The sequence below is a fragment of the Myotis lucifugus genome, unplaced genomic scaffold (assembly GCF_000147115.1).
Source record: "Myotis lucifugus unplaced genomic scaffold, Myoluc2.0 scaffold_198, whole genome shotgun sequence".
Lineage (NCBI taxonomy): Eukaryota > Metazoa > Chordata > Mammalia > Chiroptera > Vespertilionidae > Myotis > Myotis lucifugus.
Genome location: NW_005871246.1, coordinates 1,226,263 through 1,245,428, shown reverse-complemented (window position 1 = coordinate 1,245,428; position 19,166 = coordinate 1,226,263). Strand labels below are relative to the sequence as shown.

Sequence of the window (19,166 nt, the reverse complement as noted above, 5' to 3'; positions counted from 1 at the left end):
ATATTCACAAAACACATATTTCATGAAAGACCAGTGTCCAGACTACATTTAAATGCTCTTGAAATTCAGTAATAAGGATACAAATACCCCAATTAAAATGAGTAAAAGATTTAAGTAGTCATTTCATCAAAAATTGCAAATGGGCACATGAAAAGATGCTCAAAATCATTAGTCACTAGGAAAATGAAAATTAAAACCATCACATGATACCACTACACACCTATTACAATGGCTAAAACATTTTAAAACAACTGGCAATACCCAGTGCCGGCAAGAATGTGGGGCACCTGGCAGCACCAGGACTAGGGTGGGGCAAGGAGGCATCTCAGGTGAACATTTAAAGAGGCATGCCCTCTCAGGCCGACGTGGGGGACCCTGAGCCTGCACCCTCCTTTAATGCTGCCTCAAGGTGCCTCCTAGTTTCACCCTCGCCTGAGCCCTGATGTGGGTGCATTGTTGTTGGAACACACAATGGAGCAGCCACTTTGGAAAAGCTTGGCAGTTGCTTATAATTACGCACACACTTATCATAAGACCCAGCAGTTCCATTCCTAGAGCGGAGAAACGAAAACACATGTCCACAATAAGGCTTGTCCATGAATGCTCACAGTAACTATTCCTAACAGCCCCAAACTGGAACTAGCCCAATGTCCATCAGCAGGTGAACACATAAGTTGTCAAACATCCAAACAATGGAATCCTACTGACAATAAAAAGGAACAAACCTCTGATAGACAATACTACAAGGTTAATCTCCATGTTATACAGTAAAAGAAGCCAGACACACAAAAAGTGCCTACTGTCTGATTCCATTGATATGACATTCTAGAAAAGATATTAATCTATGTGAGAGAATGCAGGTATGCGGCCATAGGCTGGGATGATGAAAATAATTTATCTCAATTGTGGTGTTGGCTACATGCATGTATAAATTTGTCCAAATGCATCCTATACAATAAAAGCCTAATATGCTAAGTGTCCGGTCAGCCATTCCACCAATCAAAGCATAATATGCTAATGATATGCTAAGGATGCTCAACTGCTTTCTATGACGTGCACTGACCACCAGAGGGCAGACAGTTGACCGGTAGGTGAGCTTGCTGCTGGGGTCGGGCTGATCAGGACTGAGCAAGACTGGCCGGACATACCCTAGAACCCTACCGCAGTCTCTCCCCCACTGGCCAACCACCCGCATCCCTCCCTGGCCCCAATCGTGCACCGGTGGGGTCCCTCGGCCTGGCCTGTGCCCTCTTGCAATCTGGGACCCCTCGAGGGATGTCGGAATGCCCGTTTCAGCCCGATCCTGCAGGCCAGGCCGAGGGACTCCACTGGTGCACAAATTTGTGCACCGGGCCTCTAGTCAATATGTATAATTCAAATGATTAAAAGTATTTCAGATAAAAAATAAGAAAATCAGGATTTAAAAGGACCCAGTAGCATCTTGAAGGGTTTCCCACTGGCCAGCAATGGAGCCACTTGAGTATCAAAGGTGTAATGATGGCAATAGATGAAAGCAGACACATGCATACAAACCCTCATGTCATAATCATACTAAAATGTGCTTGGCTTTTTGGAGGTTCATCAGGATAAATGCCTGGTTACCCCCTCCCAACTTTACCAATTGCTAGAATCAAGCATGATCCTGTGTGAACTGGGCAGCCTCATGGTCAGTGGAGGAAAGTCCTTCTCTATAAAGAACCATAGCTGAGAGACATGGAAGGAATGATAGAGTCAGACCGCCACCGTCATGCAGCCCTGCACACAGCCATGGGTCCAGGCACGCTCACCTGCTGCTGAATATCCAGAAGGGCTGGAGGGGATGTTGTAATGGACAGAGCAGGCCAACATCCCAACTGGGATTTGCTGTAAATACTCAGGTAGAGGAGTAGGGTGTGCGTGGGAGGGAGGGATGGAATTGGTGAAACGAAATTCCGACCTGTTGATCATTGCTGCAGCTGGTGATGGAGTTACTCATTTATATTCTTTGTTTTACTTCTGTGTAGGTTTGAAAAAAGGGAGAGAAATAGCTTTGATGGGGAGGGTAGTGGTAATGGTGGGGTAAGAAAGAAAAGACATATTTTGACAAAATAAAGCCAGAATTATAAAGGGTGAATTTGACCAGAGCAGGGACCTAGCTTGTTAATATTTACGTAGTTACATCAGAACTATGTAATTTGGTCTGGCAACTGCTTTGCCAATTAGGGATTAGGAAGGCAAGACTTAAAGGTTACTGAACAACAGGCAAAATGATTTATTATTCTTAGGTCATTGGAATAAAACATAGATATGCTTAACTATTTATGGAATTTCACCTACTCTCACTCAGGCCGAGGGCCAGATTTAAATATACGAGCCAGCATCATGCTCTTACAGCCAGACTACAAGGGCCGTGCAGCCAAAGTTGAATTCCTTTCAAGGACGGTTTTGTTTCTCTGCTGATAATGTCATTCTGATTGTGAGCCCATTAGTCCACCCCATGGCCATCACCAATAGTTTTGAAATTTATAGCCCATGATACGGCTTTAACTGCATTGCTTAGTTTCTATTTTCTGACTTTGAACAAATCTCTTAAACTCTGAGCCTGTCTTTAAAAAAAAAAATGTATACTAGAGTTAACCTCTTAGAGGTTTGATTGTTGTTTTGTTGTTGTTGTTGTTGTTTTTTTAATGTGCCTCGGGCATGAAACAGCTCTGACCACCGACACAGGCATCAAGCTAGGATGAACTAAAGACTGTACATCTGCTTTGCCCCTGACTGATATAAAAGCAACACCACCAATTGGGTGTCTCCTGGCCCACTGCCAGGGGTTCTAAGAGGGTTTTTTAATTCTCACCCGAGGACATGTTTGCTGATTTCAGAGAGAAAGGAATGGAGAGAGAGAGAGAGAGAGAGAGAGAGAGAGAGAGAGAGAGAGAGACATCGATGTGAGAGAAAACATCTACAGGTTGCCTCCGGCACGCGCCCTGGCCAGGGCTCTAGTAGGGTGTTGACAAGGCTCGGGCCAGAGGAAGGAAAACCTCTGCACTGGCTCTGCCTGGTACTCGGTGGAGAAGAGACAAACATCGCACACCTTATAATGAGGCTCTTCCAGAACCTCAAAAACAAACTCCCTGGCAGAGATCCAAGAAAGACCATACCAATTCCCGCCGAGGCCCAGGGCAAACGGCTGCAGGGGGAGTGACTTGGCGGCGAGGCCTGGCTTTCTGACTGCCCCACAGCCCCGTCTATTCCAGAACCAATACCAGACCCCAGTGACAGCGACCGTCCTCCAAATCCCTTTCTTTAGCACTTTCCAGCCAGCGATCAGTGCCTTCCGCAGCCAGGAGCCAACCCGGGGGAGCATGGGAACCGTGTGTCCTCACCTGGGAGGAGGTGACTCGGGCTTTCTGGGGGGTGAGGACTGAGCACCGTGAGCCCAGCTGAGCGGCCAGGCCGAGGGCGGCGCCTTCCCCGGGGTTGACACGCACCTCCACTCGGCCACCAACTTCAGGGTCAGGTCATGGTTGCAGCAGCCAGCAGCCTGGGGACACCCAGCCTCCAGCCCCTGCTGCCTGCCATTAATGCGGTTTCAGGTGACCATAACATCCGGCCACTTCCACAGCTGCCCGTGGTCTGGGGAGAGTCACCTCGGCCTCCTTTCCAGCTCTGTAGCTAAAAGTACCTCCCAAAAGGGCCCGATGACATCATCACGTGGAATGAAAACAAAGCTTCGAGGCACAAATTGCTTTATCGTCTGCCACTACTGTGATGTGCACACAGAAAGAGGCTGTGGCCTCGTTCTCGAGCCCCAGGGAGAGTAAGCGTTCAGAGGCACCGCCAAGGAAGGGACACGCTCCCTGGCAGGCTCTGGCTTCCTTTGAAGATTGTTCCCGTCCTCAGAAACCAATCTGGCCGTCCGCATTCTCTGGAAACACAGGGCTGGAGAAAGGGTTGGGACAAGCGCTTCTCCACCTTCCACGGGCCACGTCCACCCACCATGGAACCAGCTGACATTAGCTTCGTTCTACAGACCCCCATGTGGGGGGCGTCTGGGTTCTGTTAGTGACAGACCCAGGAGAAAGCCTGGCCCGGTCTTCCCAGAAGAGGAGCTTTCCACACGGGGAGCAGCTTGGGCAGGACACCCGGCGCCCAGGCTCTCCAAGCCGACTCCCACTGCGGCAAGTCCTGGTCTGAGCGAACCCTCAAGTCGCTGCACAGTGGTGGTCAGGGCAGGATCCATGTGTCCATACTTTTTCACTCCATCTTGCCAATTAACAAAGACCGGGGTTCAGGGAGTGGAGCCAAAACTCCTTTTGGAACTGCTCCCCACTTCCCAGACAAGCGGAGAGGCCAGGAGAGGAGACCAGTAGGGACAGAACATCCTCGGGACCTCCAGACGGGCTGGCGGTCGCATCTCCCGCACGGTGGACAGCCACCTCTCACGGGATAGCTTCCGGCACCTGTATCTCCAGTGCCTCAGCCTCACCCTCCGTGGAAATCACATCCCAGGTGCTGGCCCTGAGCCAGGTAGCAGGGTTGCTCATCTCTGCACCTGGAGTGAGGGGCTGCTGGAAGTCTGGTCTTGGGCACTTAGAGCAATTCGCTTGTATAGTTCCCAGCAGTGCAGGAGTATTCTTGTTGCACTTAATAATGACAGATGCACCACAGGCTGCGGGTGTGCAAGGCTGCTGGGCCAGAAATCTTGCCTCTAAAGGAAGGGTGTGAGAGGAGAGGAGGGGAGGGAGAAACACTGGAGAGGGAGTGGGGAGTCTTAGCCTAGAGCTGACCCTGGGCCCAGAGCCTGAACTGCATTCACCACCACCGCAGCCTGTAGGAAGCTTACACAAAGGCGCCCTGCAAAGCCCGTCCTCCCTGGGTGCCTTTCCTTCATCTCACAATTTCAGGATTGGAGAAACGCTAGTACTACTCAGCAGTTACAAGTATCGGACACCTTGCAAAAGACTTAAGAATGGGCTAACAGCGATGATTGAGTGTCCTGTCTTGTCTCTGCCTTTGATCGGCTCAGAGTTGACAAGTCTAAATGGTGGGAAAGTGGTGATAATGCAAGTGATTCTTGTCCATAGAAATGCAAACGAATTGTGTGGGTGGCACGTGGATCTTGGCCCTGGGTGGGCCAGCTTTTCACCCCAGCACTCCTCGCTGCCTCCTTTGAAAAGCTAGCAACATCTTACTGGACCCCTCAATAGCTCATGAGTTAAATAAAATCTCTGACTTGTGTGTGTTTCGTATTGGTTTGAGTCAGAATTTTATCTTCTTTTAAAAATGATCCTTTCCCACCAGGTCCCACTGCTAGTAAACGCAGAGTGGGATCTGAGCCAGCGCAGCCCACTCTGTCCCGAGGAAAGAGGAGAGGAGCCCGTCTGGCATGTCGATGATGTGCCTGCCACCTGTGCTTTCCTCAGTCCTCGCTCTGCAGATGAGGTCATAGAAGTGAAGCAGAGAATCCACCGAAGCAGCAGATTCTGCTCCTAAATCCATGATCAGCCCCCAAAGCCGGCTCCTCCACGTGGAATGGACGGGACACTCCTGTCCTTGCTGTTGTCTGTCTCTGAGTGGCTGACCCGAGGCCGCCGCCCACGGCCTTCACTCCTCGGGGACGTGTGGGACCAAAGTCAAAGTACCGCCAGACTTCCAAGGAAGCCGCACTCGGAGGGAACCCGTCACCTCTGGGAGCTCAGGGGCAACTTTTCAATCCAGCCACAGGGAGATTGCGAAAGAGAAAGGGAGAGAGTAACACAACTGACAGCTTCGTGGGTTCCTCATCAGTTACCAAGGCTCAGGGAGGGTCACGACCTTCTGGGGAAAGTCCCACCTCTCCCCATCGCTGTCTGGGAAAAGCCTGACTCCCAGCAGCTCAGCCTCCCAGAGGCCTCTGGTGATTCAGACACTAATTATTTAAAGATCTCAGTCAGTTCTCCAAGTTTAAAAAGATTAAAGGGACAAAAGAATTTGTGGTGCGTTTTCTTTGGTCCCCTCCCCCGCCCTTTTTTTTACTTTCAATTTTGAAATAATTCACAGGAGATTGAAAAGAAATGTACAGCAGGTCCCACACACCCTTTCCCTACTCCTGTCTCCCCGTGTTACCATCTGACACAAATGCAATATCACTGCAGCAGCACAACCAGGAGGTTGGTGCAGTCCCCAGAGGGGCTCAGATTCTACCAGTCCTGTGTGCATGCATGTGTGTGCATGCATGTTGTGCATGCACGTATGTGTGTGTGTGCATGTGCATGTGTGCATGTTTCGCTCTCTACTGAGAGTTTGTTCCTCTTTATTGTCCAGTAGGATTCCATGGTGATCAAAGACTTCTGCGTTGTTTCCAGGTTTTGACTGTTAGGAATACAGCTGCTACGAAGATTCGTGTACAGTTCTTGTGTGACAATAGGTCTTCATTTCTCTGGAATAAATGCCCAAGAGTGTAATTGCTGGGTGGCCTGTTCAGTTTTAGAAGGAACCGCCTACCTGTCTTTTAGAGTGGGGTACATTCTGCACTCCCAGAATGCATCCTGGCAGCATTTGGTGTTAACTGTTCTCACTGCAGCCATTCTGACTGCTATGTGCTGGGATCTCGCTGTGGCTTTAGTTTGCGTGTCCCTGACAGCCAGTGACACGGAGCACCTTTTCATGGCCTTATTTGCCATCCATATCTCCTCTTTGGATGTTTGTGTCTTTCGCCCATTTTTTAAGTGGTTTGTTTTTTCACCATTTGTTTTGAGTGTTCTCTATATATTGGAGACCAGGCCCTCTGTTGGACATGTGGTTTGCAAATATTTTCTCCACTAGTTAGCTTGTCTTCTGATCCTCTTAACAGAGCTTGTCAATAAGCAAAGTTTTTCCTTTTGATCAAGTCCAGTTTATGGACTTCAGTACATGCTTTGAGCATCTAAGAACTCCTAGCTTGCCCCTAGATTCTAAAGCTTTTCTCCTGTTTCTTTTTTCCTGAAGTTTTATAATTCACCATTTTCCACTTTGCATTGGTCTTGGGAGAAGACGCAGGGTTACCTGGCAGCTCGTTCTCTGCCCCGGACGTGGCTGCTCCAGCACCAGCTGTGGAAAGGCTGTCCCCCGCGGAGGAGCCTCTGACCTTTACAGAGAATCATCTGGGCACGTCTGTGTGGGTCTATTTCTGGGCCTTCCAGTCTGTCCCATCCATCTGTGTGTCTGTCCCTCCACCAACACCACATAGCCTCGAAGGCGGTCCCTCTTAGGCGCTGGCATATCAGGTACCTGATCCTTCCCTCTTGAGTCTTTTCCAAAATCCTGTTAGTTCTTCTAGGTCCTTCGCCTTTCTGTACAAATTTGTCTGTGTTGACAGGATTCTTGCTGGGTTCTTACTTTCTCCTTTTAAAACAAGCATTTGAAACGATCTGCATTCTCTCAGGCATTTCTGCGAACCCCTGTCCGGTGGTGCCTCAAAGGCTCCCAGAGCTCTGGGTGGATATAAACTGGACTTCCTTGGACACCAATGTTTCGAATTAGTACGTGGCCTTCTGGGTGGCCCTCCCTGCTGGCTTCCTCAAGTTGTCCCCTCCCCCAGCACATTCACAAAACCATCCCAGAAAGTCTCTCCCAGCTGCTTCCTCCGCTTCTTCTACTCCTTCGGGCTGTGCCTACGGGGCGTGGCGTGGGAGGAAGCTTTCCTTAGAAGCGTGGCTTGAACTCCTGCACTGATAGGCACCGGAGGGACCACAAAACGCAGGTGCCAGCCTCACCCAGAGCTTCTGATTCAGGCGGCCTGGGGCCCGAGAATCTGCATTTTGAACAAGTTCCCGGTGCTGCTGCTGGCTAGGGGCACCCCTTGAGGACCCCTCCATTGTATGAGAGACTACTGTTGCATTTTTAGGTAAAAATTGTTTTCCCAATACTATTTAAAGGAAGGTGGAGAAGTGAGGAAAATGCTTCTTTTCAGAGTAAGTCTAATTTAAATGTTTTGCTGGTGGTTCATAGAACCTTCTACTGAAGGAAAATACAGATAGCATGGTGCAGGAAACATAACGGGAAAACGGGCTGCTGCGTGTCGCACTCTCTGCTCCAGACCCTGTGCAGAGGGCTTTTCAGGGACATCTTGTTCATTCTCCCGCCATTCTTGCCCGAGCTGACCGGGTGGTGCCGGGGACAGCCAGGCCCGAAGGCCTCCAGAGCACCAGGCAGGCTCTTCTTAGAACGTTAACAGCCCCAGAGATATCAGGTCCTCATCCCTGGAGCCTGTGAATGTGATCTTATAAGGAAGAGGGACTTTGCAGGTATGACTGAGTTAAGGGGAGACTACCTGGATTATCCTGGGGAACCCTACCTGCAATCACAAGTGACCTTATAAGAGGAGGAAGAGGGAAACTTGGCTTAGATAGAAGAGGAGGGGAACATGAAGAAGGAGGCAGAGATCCGAGCGATGTGGCCACAAGCCAAGGAATGCCTGGAGCCCCCAGGAGCTGGAAACGCAGGAAGGACCCTCCCCTAGGACTACGGTTGAGGGGCAGCACAAGTGTGTCTTCCTTAGTTCCCTGGGCCCCTCGTGAATAATGCATTCAGGGTGAGCTCACCAGGGTGGTCAACCACACAGCCTCCTTTCCAGGCTGCGAGGCTGCAGACGGCCTCCTCTTCAATATCCAGCTGCTCTGACTCCCACCTTGGGTGGAAAAGCTGTTTCTTCTAGAGAAGTTTCCTTAAAGTGAGTGTGCTTTATGATGCTTAGCTGAGAGCTGCAGCTCACACGCTAGGAGAACTTTTCCATGCTGGGTCACACTGCGGCAAAGGGATGTGGCATGAAAACCACCAGGTCCCAGTGGCAGCGGGCCGGGTTCCGGGGCTGCACGACCTCAAGCAGGTCACTCTCCGGCCTGCGAAACTGTTCATTTGTGACCTGGCCCACAGGTCTTAAATGCGGACCCTGTAAGTAAACCACATCATAGTCAGCTGGGTACACCCAGTGACACTCCTAGCGCCGGCCCTGGCCCTGAACCGGGGGGTGAGAATCCCAGAGGGGTAGCAGCTGAACCAGAAGCTAGAGGGGGGTCTTGAAGTGGGGCCCCGGCCAGCAGCAGCACCACCACCAGGTACGTGTTAAAAATGCAGATTCCCAGGTCTGCCAGAGACCTGCCCAGTGGAAACCCCTCCGCTCCTGATTATAATTGTGTAACTGCCACCGTTTACCTCGGTCTCCAGGGCACTCTGAGGCTCTGGCTGAGAGGCACTGGGCAGGTGGTTTCAGAAGGGCTGGTCGGACTTGCACCTAAAGCCGATGTTAATCATTTCATCTGGCTTCTTCTTTGTAGTGTTCGCATAGATGATTAATGAGGGCAAAAGATGGATTATTAACGGCGAAATTCCAGGCATGTGGGTGGGGTTCAGGAACACTGTTTTCTCAAATCGCCCTGCGGACGGCCACCTCTGTGCCACCTGTTCACTCTACTCAGCAAACATGTGTTAGAATCCATCGTGTGTCTGGGGGTAAAGTGTGATGAGCTGACGAAGCCCCTGTCCTCGGGGAGGGAGGAAAGACAAGGAACATGACACAAAAGCCCAATCTGATCACTGCGACATCAGAGGGGCCAGGAGCAGCCGCAGGGTCCAGGTCCCAGGCGGGTCCCAGGACATGAACAGGGGCAGGGATGAGGCTGGAAACGTTCCACAGAGGGTGTTCGTAGGAGCCACGTGCACAGCGAGTGAAGGAGGCCGGCCTGGGCAGAGCACAGGTGGGTTGGCTTGTGGTTGGGCCCGAGGCCTCAGCTGAGGGCTCTGAAGCTGGGACACAGCACAGAGGCAAGAAGGCCGGGCACTTACCCTGTCATGCACCGACCACTTCCCCAGGCTGCCCCGGGGAAGGCGTAATTGAGGGGAACACAGCAGTTTCCAAAGGGGGACTCAGCTGTAGCCATCAGCCCCTCCCTCCACCTGGGCGTACCGGCAGATTAGTTCTCTGTTGCTGCGTAACTGTGTGTCTGAGAACGACAATGGTCATTAATTCTCTCAGCCTCGGTGGGTTGGGAATTTGAGTGGCTTGGCTGGCTGGCTCTGGCATGGGGTCTCTCACACTGGCGTCATCGGAAGGCTGGACTGGGGCTGCAGGCCCCACTTCGGAGGCGGCCGCCTCACGGGGCTGTTGGCTGGGCCTCAGTGCCTCTCCCTGTGGGACATCACACAGGAGCGCAGCCACGGGAGGCAAGGCTCACCGAGAGCAGTTTGGGGCCACCTCCCCGAGAGGAGGCATCTCCCAGCCCTGGGGGCGTCTGCATACCACAGGGCAGCACCACATCATCCACTCTCCAGAAAGCCTTCCGCGGATGAGACCCTTGAACGGAGGTTGTCCAGGCTGACGGAGGACGGGAGGAGCCCAGGATGTCTCCACATCAGTAACTTGGCCCTGAAGCTTCCTCGTCCTAAGCACTCCCTTCCCCGCCGTCTTGTACGACAGTCTTCACAGTACAAGAGCGCCGGCTCCTCGTCACACAGGAGGATTTGGCATGGTCAGGAAGCTCACTCCCCAGCACTGCCCCCCTCGCCCCCCTTCTCTACTCCCCCCACCCGAGGTTCCACACTGATAGCAGAGCCAGCCGGATGGTGCGAACTCTAACCTGGAAGCGTCCTTGCCTTGTCGCTGCTCGTCTCCCATCCTGCCGTTGGCGGCTGTTTCCATAAGCACACGTGGAATGATAAACAGTCGGTGCCACTGCGGACCCCAGCCCCGGGGCTGCACTGTACCTCCCAACTGCGGCAGCCCAGCCTTTCCAGGCAGAGCGCCCTCCTCGGGGCCGGGCCAGGAAGGGCGAGCCAGATGTGCTGACGGTTGGACATGTTGGTGAGCTCTCCATCCCGGGGGGTAGTATTATTTTAATGATGAAGGTGCTGAATTTGGAAACTCTATGCACTATCACTGCCCTTGTTTTACGGATGAGAAGAGTGAGTCTCGGGGCCTAAGACGCTCGTCCACAGCCTTGCAGCACTAGGCTGGGCCCTGGGTCCATCCGTGTTCACAGAACCCTCTTCCCCTTAAGCCACTTCAGGTTGGAACTCGCAACACACAAGCTCAGTACCAAGGGGAAATGCAGACCACAGGCCAGAATAAGCTGAGTACTGACTTGGTTCTAGACAGTCAGCTTTCCGGATGCCCAGAGCGGAGAAAAGAGCGTCTGGGAGCCTGGGGGACCTTCAGGATGAGCTGTCCCCCCAAACAGGCTGTACAACAGGCCCACTTGGATGGGAGCCACCGTGACTGATCCGGTCTCTCGCTCCACTTTCTGCCTGTGAGCCAGGTAAACGGCTCTCCTACCGCTCCTCACTCCCAGCCCCGTCCTCACTCCCAGCCCCGTCCTCACTCCCAGCCCCGTCCTCACTCCCCTGTCCTGTCCTGTCCTGTCCTGACTACTGGGGGAGGCCTCCTCACCAGGCCATGCGCCCTGCAGTCTGTTCCCTGTGCCTCACGCTTCACTCTGTTTGGGGACTGGACGGGCTGAATTAAAGCCCCCAAAGATGCACACATGTCCCAGCCCCCAGAGCCTGCGACTCTGGTCTTCTTTAGGAAAAGGGTCTTTGCAGGTGTGATTAGCTAAGGATCACAAGACGAGATCATTCTGGATTTAGGATGGGCCCCAAATGCAATGACTGGTGTCCTTATAAGAGAAGGACAGAGGGAGGACACAGACACAGGGAGAGGCCATGTGAGGACAGGGGCAGGGACTGGAGGGATGCAGCAGCAAACCAAGAACACCTGGGGCCCCAGGAGCTGGAGGCAGGAGGCAGGATCCTCCCCGGAGCCTTCGGAGGGAGCGGGACCCTGCCCACACCTTGATTTCAGACATCTGGCCTCCAGAACCAGAGGGACTACATTTCTGTTGCCAGCCCCTGGATTGTGGTAACTTGTGGCAGCCCCGGGAACTTAGACAGCGTCCAGCCTCCTTGGGCAGGAGGGGTCAGCTGAAATGCCTGCTGGGCATTCTGGGTTCAGCTTCTTAAAGAGCAGCAGGCAGGAGACGCCGGGGAAGGGGCATCAGACGTTGTGGGGCCCTGTCAGCGCTTGGCAGGGTTTGGCTGAAACAGGCATATCCTGGTAATGTTGATTTCTTGGCACATTTTCGTGGACAAACAATGATTTGAGCCAATAACACTGGAGCTTGATATGGTGGGAGGTGCTCACCAGTGCCCTCTCCCTCCTCAGCTCATTATCCACACAGACCCTGCGCGCGCACGCACACGCGCACACACACACACACACACACACACACACACACACACACACGCTGCTCTTTATTTCTAGGAACCCGTGCAGTGACATCTTGTGCAGGTCGTGTTCTAAAAAGGAAGAAATGGAATCATTTTCCTATCTTAACAGCAAAACTCACTGAAGCTGTTCACACAGTAACTGGGCCCTGCTAACTTTCCAGAGCTTCTCTGTCCCTGCCCTCTCATTTTAGCCTCATCATGGCCTCCCAACCCAGATGGTGCAGGAGGCACCCTACCCATCTCTACGGCGGCATGGATGCTGGGGAAGGGAGGGCTGGCCTAGGGCCTGCTCTGCCCAAACCGCGCTGGCACTCACCAGTGGGACAGGCAGCCGGAGAGCCCAGTGCTGAGTCTCTCTGTCCCCTTCACACCGGCCCAGCTGACTCGGAGTGGCTGGGTCTCCCCATCAGAAATGACTTCATGAGCTGAGGGACTCAGGCCTCATTTCTTCTTATAGAAAGGGGAGCAAAAATGCCAGGAAAAGAAGTCCTCTCCCCTCCACTCTCATTCGTCTCCAAATGATACCAAAAGGTGGTGCGGAGGACCGGAACCCTGGGGTCAGTGAGCCTGCACTAGGGTCCTGGCTCTTAGCTGATGACCTCCTGAGTCACTGCATGGGTTTCCTATGGCTGCTGTAACAAGTTACCACAAATTTATTTTCTCACAGTGGGCCCTGTGAGGCTAAAATCAAGGAGACAGCAGGGTTGTGCTCCCGCCAAAGTCTCCAGGGGACTCTGCTCCTGCCCATGTGGCTTCTGGTGGCTGCCCTGACCCGTGGCTTGTGTGTGGCTACGCTGCTCTAGCCTCTGCCTCTGACGCCGTGTGGCCTCCTTCTCTTCTGTCTGTGCCAAATCTCCCTCCACCTCCCTTTTATGATGACCCTGTGATTACTTTGGGCCCACCTGGACAGTCCAGAAAGATCTCCCCATCTCAAGTCCCTTAACTGAATTGCACCTGCAAAGTCCATTTGCCATGTAAGGTCACATATCCCCAGGTTCTCAGGATTAGGATGTGGACAACTTTGGGGGCCATTTTCCAGCTTACCACAGTCACTTACCTTAAACGGGAGTGATAAACCTGGCCTCGTGGGCCTGAGAGGGCAGAGACCCTACAGCCATGTGCCCCCTGAGGGCCTGGTAAAGGTCAACAAGGGCAGTGGGAGTGGTGACTGACCTGAGCCCAAGCACTGCCACATCAAGAGCTGGTGGCCATCAAGTGTCCACTCTCAGGGCTGGTAGAGCCCCCCACCCCCTGGCCTGCTCAGGTTAAATACCCACCTCTCGGGACCAGGAGAAGCCTTGGGCCAGTTCAGCCCGCCTGCCCACAGAGCAATGAGATGGTGGATGACATTCCAACTCAACACTCATGAAGAGGAACTTCTGGTCAACCCAGATATGGAGAGACTGACCATACTCACTTCTCTCTGGTCATGTTTGCTCTCAAAAAATGGATCTTTCGCAAGAAAAGAGTTAAATAGGAGGTTGCAAACAAAGGAGATAAGTAAGGTGACAATGAAGAAAGTTCTAGAATTTTGGCAGCAGAGTCCAGACACCCTACTCCCTTGGGAAAGTACACAGGGTTCTTCCCATTAGGCAACCAATCTCATTGTGAGAGTTTATTGTATTCAACTCATTCTCTGTTGGAAGAAAATTCCTCCGGGAGCCCCTATCAGCCAAGGACTGTTTGTTAATTATGAGCAGGGGAGGTGCAGGGGGCAGGGCAGTGCAGGGGAGGAGGATGGGCTTGCAATTCCTGTGAATGCACTGACTTCAGAGGTGTGGGCCATGTGGTGGGAGGCTGGAGCCCAGCCCGCGGTGCTGGCACCCATCCATACTGACTCCCTCTGCGAGACCCACTGGCCAAGAAGGAAATGCATTGTGCTGGCCCAAATATTGCCAGATGTGACGAGGCAGTGGATTCTGGTTTTTAAATCCTCGATTACGCAGAGGTGGCTGACCTGGGGCATGACTTCTTCCTAGACTTCCTGAAACCAGCTTGCTGGGCCTCTGCACAGACCCTGCCTCACTGAAATGTGGCCTGGTACTGCACAGCTGGGTCTAAGGATGTGTCCTTCAGTCCACACACACACACCCAGGAGTTGGTGTAAGTACTTGTCCTCTCAGTGTGCCTCAGTCCTGACTTCTGGGCTCCAGTAACTTCTTCCTTCTTAGCAAATTTGCACCAGACACCACCACATAGCACGCTTCCTATTACCCCATTCCCCAGTCCATGGCAGACATCACTAATCAATCACCCAAATCCCAAACTCTTGTGGAGAGTGTCCAGCCAGGAGCCCCTTCATGAGAGGGTCTCAAGGGAAGCGCTCCGCAGAGGAACAGCACCCACCCAGTGAGCGGTGACTGCCTCCTTCTAGAGCAGCGGTTCTCAACCTGTGGGTCGCGACCCCTTTGGCAGTCAAACGACCTTTTCACAGGGGTCGCCTAAGACCGTCCTGCATATCAGATATTTACATTATGATTCATAACAGTAGCAACATTACAGTTATGAGGTAGCAACGAAAATAATTTTATGGTTGGGTCACAACATGAGGAACTGTATTTAAAGGGCCAGAAGGTTGGGAACCACTGTTCTAGAGTCACGTAAGGGAAGGTGGGAGTGGGGGAAATGAGGCTCCCCTGGAAACTGCCAACCCCAGGCTGCCTGAGGGCACTCTGAGCACCCAAAGGCCTCTCCATGCTCAGGACTCTAGAGTTGGAGGCAAGCCACACCTTCTTCTTCAGAGCCTTTGGACACTCGCAAATCTGGAGACCATTTCAAGAAAAAACAAAACCATGAAAAAGTGTCTTTGCCCCAAGCCAGGCAGCTTCCCTCCTTCTGGAGTCACAGCCACAAGGCACAGGCCCTGGAACACAAAACCCAGGGGACAGGATCCCAGCAACAAATGTGGGAACAAATACACGGTCCCGGCAGCTCCTCATTTCTGTTTTTTCAGCCTAAACCAAGCTCCGGGTCTGGAAGGGCTGTCCTCCGTGTCCAATGTGAACGACAGATGGCATTTTCCAATCTGGAAGCCTGACCATAGCGGGGACAGATGGGACCAACGCCATAGGGTGGTCAGGGAGCCCGGGTTCTTAGCGGTCCACACTGGAGTGGGTAATCCTGCCAATGTTTTCAACAACCAAAAAGCCACTTCCGCCCTCTCTCCCATTACAGCTCAGGCCGCGGAAGGCATGAGGAATCGCCAACACATGGCAATAGCTCACCACAATTTCGCATCAAGCCAGATTTTTACACAAAGCATAATGACACTGGGGAGAACTGGAACTTCTGAAACGGCCCTGGCGAACCTCATCCATTTCCCTTGCTGTCCCATCTTTCAAGTCCACTCCAAGCATCCCTGTTAACAATGCGGCCACCATCCTTCCCAGCTATGAAGCTCAAGGCCCAGGGCTGACGGCCAATCCTCCGCCCCCACCGGGTGAGAGCTTTGGGTTGAGCTTGCATGTTATGGAAGAACCTTCCCAGAGAGTTTCAGGAAGTTTATGTGCGGAAACCCCGATTGTCACTTTCGTTCATTGCCCAACTGTATAATGGGAAACAGACATGTCAATAAGCACCAGGAAGAGACCTGCTTTGAAAACTTGCTCAGATGAAGCTGCTGTGAAGCTCACACACACTGTAAAGGCACTTATTATCGGTACGGCATGCTTAAGGCAGCTTGTGTACAACTGCAAGCTGCTGATCCCCAATTCTGCTCCTGGTCAGTTGGGGGGACCCAGCCCTGCCTCCATGCTCGGTCAGAAAAGCCGTAATGAGATGCACATTTAGCAAAAAAGTATAGCTAATCGGGTTTGTTCGTGGCATATCTGAACCCGGGTGCTGAGAGACAAGCCTGTCACCAGGGACATGTCACAAAAAGGAAAGAGTAAAGCAGTAATTGATAGAAAACCTTAATGAAGGAGGAAGCACTGATTGCGTCAGATCAAAGACAGCAGACAGATCGCTATTCCTACCAAATGAATCTGCTTCTGAGCTCCTGCATTTGGTCTAACACTCGGACTTTTCAACGGGAAAACAGAATGCTTTGTTTTGCTTAAAGATATTCCCAGACTGCATTTGTCACATAATTTCATGGCAAGTCTGAATGCATTAATAATAATTTAAAAATACACATTGCCCAATAGCATCACATCCAAACTCCTAAAGAAAGCACTTAATTTCCGATGTCCCGGCTGGTGCCAGAGCCGGCTCCCAAGCTAGGGAGCCTGCACTTACCCTGGAGGCAGCGGTGGGTGTCTGCCGTGTGTCCTGCTGTGTGGCGTGTGGCGGGTCTGCTATGTACACGTCCTCCCTGACTGCATTGGCCCAGGTGCCCGCAGTAGCCGCAGGGCGCTGACTCTGCTCTCCTGGACTGGCTCGCGATCAGCGGGGAAGTTTCAAGTTCCAGGCAGTCTGGGATTCCCTCTCCCCTCGCACACACTTAACCCTGCTTTTGCCTGGTTCAGAGGGATCTGAGTGAAATCAGCCTGGCGCGCTTGGGGACCCCGACTGGCTGTGCTTGGGGGCGAAGAACCAACTCTTGGTCTCCATCTGGCTTCCCTCCTGCTTTCTCCCTAATAAACTGGAGCATGTGCGGAAGATGCTAGAAGATGCTTCTCTGCAAGGCTTTTTGGTTTTCTTAACCCACTGGACTCTTGCTCCCCTGAAGGAGTCCTCCCTAGGGATGACCAGCCTGCTGGCCTCAGGATGATGGGTGCCCTTTGCGGGGCTCCTTTTCAGGGCCACCTTGGGGGAGTTTAGGGCTCAGCTCTCACCCTTGGGCTCAGGGAGGGTGGGGGCACTGGGGAGAGCCAGCTGGTAAATTCCAGCCCACTCCCAATTGTCTGCAGATGCTCAGCCTGTCTCCTTCCTTCCGGAGTCCCAGTGTCTGTAACATGTAAATAGCACCCACTGATCAATAAACTCTGAGAAGTGATTTGCGTGCCCAGTGGAGGCCCAGTGGATTGCCAAACATCTGAGCCCACCTCTCCTCTGAGCCCTCACACACCCCTTGGCCCCTGAGTTACCCATTCTGTCCGCTTACCAAGGCGTCCTCGGCTCTCATGAGCTACAGGGAAACTGGGCCATGAGAGCTTGACATGCTGTCATTCACCCCAGAAGTAGGCACTGAGCTCCTACCATGCACTAGCTGGGGGTTCCATGGTGGATGTAGGAAGAGATGACAGCAATGACACACACACTCTCACACATGCTCACTCACATGTGCACGCACTTACACACGCTCACTCACACATACACTCACACATGCTCACTCACATAGGTGCACACACCCATGCATGCACACACATGCATGCACACACACGCATGCACACACACGATCTCATTCTTGCTCCTATCTAGCTGCGTTGACCGCTTGAGGCCAGCATTAGTATGTTTTCTGGTCACACAAGAGTCACACAATCCTCCCAAAGAGTCCCTGGGGTCTCAGATATTCTCTCTTCTTAACTAAGACACCTTCAAGAAATAGGTGTCAGTAGCCATTCGCTTGGGAGACTGAAAAGACATGTCCCTAATCTCAGTTCTGATTCCTGGTTCCAGAAATGACACCCCAAAATTCCAGCCCTTGGAGACAAATCTCTGGGTCCTCTTTCAATGGGCTGATGGAGGAAAAGAGAGACCCCCTCAGCTCCCACACCACGTGGTCCAGACTGACTGCAGCCAGCTGCCTGGGTTCAGATGGGACTTCACCACTTACTGGCTGTGCCATTAAGGCAAGTGGCTTAACCTCTCTGAGCTTCAGTGTATGCATTGCTAAAATTCAGATAATAGTACCCCTCTCATGGGGATGATGTTCAGGATTAAATACTTTAAAACATGTAGTTTTCTTGGAAGTGTTATTACTGAAACTCATATCAGAGATGCCAACATCCCCTGGTCCCATCACAGGGCTTCCTGGGAAGGTCTGGGGGCTGGAGCACCAGAGAGGCAGGCGCAGGCACTCACGCCTGTGACTGCAGCCAATTTGATGTGTATCTGTAGTCCTGAAAATGCTGTTAACCTTTGCCATGGTCATTCTCTGGAATCTCCAGAAGAAATCCAAGACGGCAAATTAGGAGACATTGTGAAATGGGTCAGCAGCAGCCCACTCCACAGGGTTTAAATATAAATGCATATTTAGATATGAGCACTTTATCTAGAATTGATAAAATAAAATATTCAAAATGGAGGACCAGTGCATTAAAATATAATCATTAGAAGTTTTAAATCATCTTAATTGATGTCTGAGAAGCAAAGCCTTGTGTCTGGGGTGGGAGTGTGGAGTAAAGACTGAATTGGCTACAGCACCCCACACATTCAACTTGGGGACGTCTGCATGGTAGGATTATGGGTGGTCTTTATCTTGTTTTTCTGCTTTTCTGTCTTTTTGACGTTTTCTACAATGAGCATGGATTTCTCTTATTACCAAAACCCAGACATTTTATAAAATAAAAAAGCCAATTCTGACCTGTCCCTCTCTCATTTTCAGCCATCGATTCTTCCTTTACAATGTCTTTCTCATTGTTTCCAATTTTCTGTCTCAGCTCTACTCTGTCAGGCAGAAAATGTCCCACCAGCCACCTCTGGCTTCCCAGACAGCCCCCCTTGCCCACTGCCTGGGGCCACCTGCCCACAGTGACCCAGCCCACGATCACATTCTCCCTCCCAACAACCTGGGTTACCAGTATCACTGTGCCCAACTCACAGATGGGAACAGGGAGGCTCAGAGAGGATAAGTGACTTGCCCAAGTCATTCAGCTAGCAGGTGGTAGGGCTGGGACTTGAACCATTTCACACCAAAGCCCTTAGCCATCCTGGGAGGTGAGACATTCCAGACCATGAGGTGTAGTTGGAAAGATGCCAAATTTGACCTGCTGCTTCCGTTTCAGGGTTTGTCTGGGTGCTGCCCTTCAGTGTCCTGGCCTCACGACTCACATCCCAGTCGCCTCGAG

At 52.0% G+C, this 19,166-nt stretch overlaps 1 pseudogene; it reads right to left on the bottom strand.

Moving 5' to 3' along the window:
• Positions 1-2,664: 2,664 nt before the first annotated feature.
• LOC111827670 lies at positions 2,665-2,809 on the bottom strand (annotated as a pseudogene).
• Between the last annotated feature and the right edge of the window lie 16,357 nt (positions 2,810-19,166).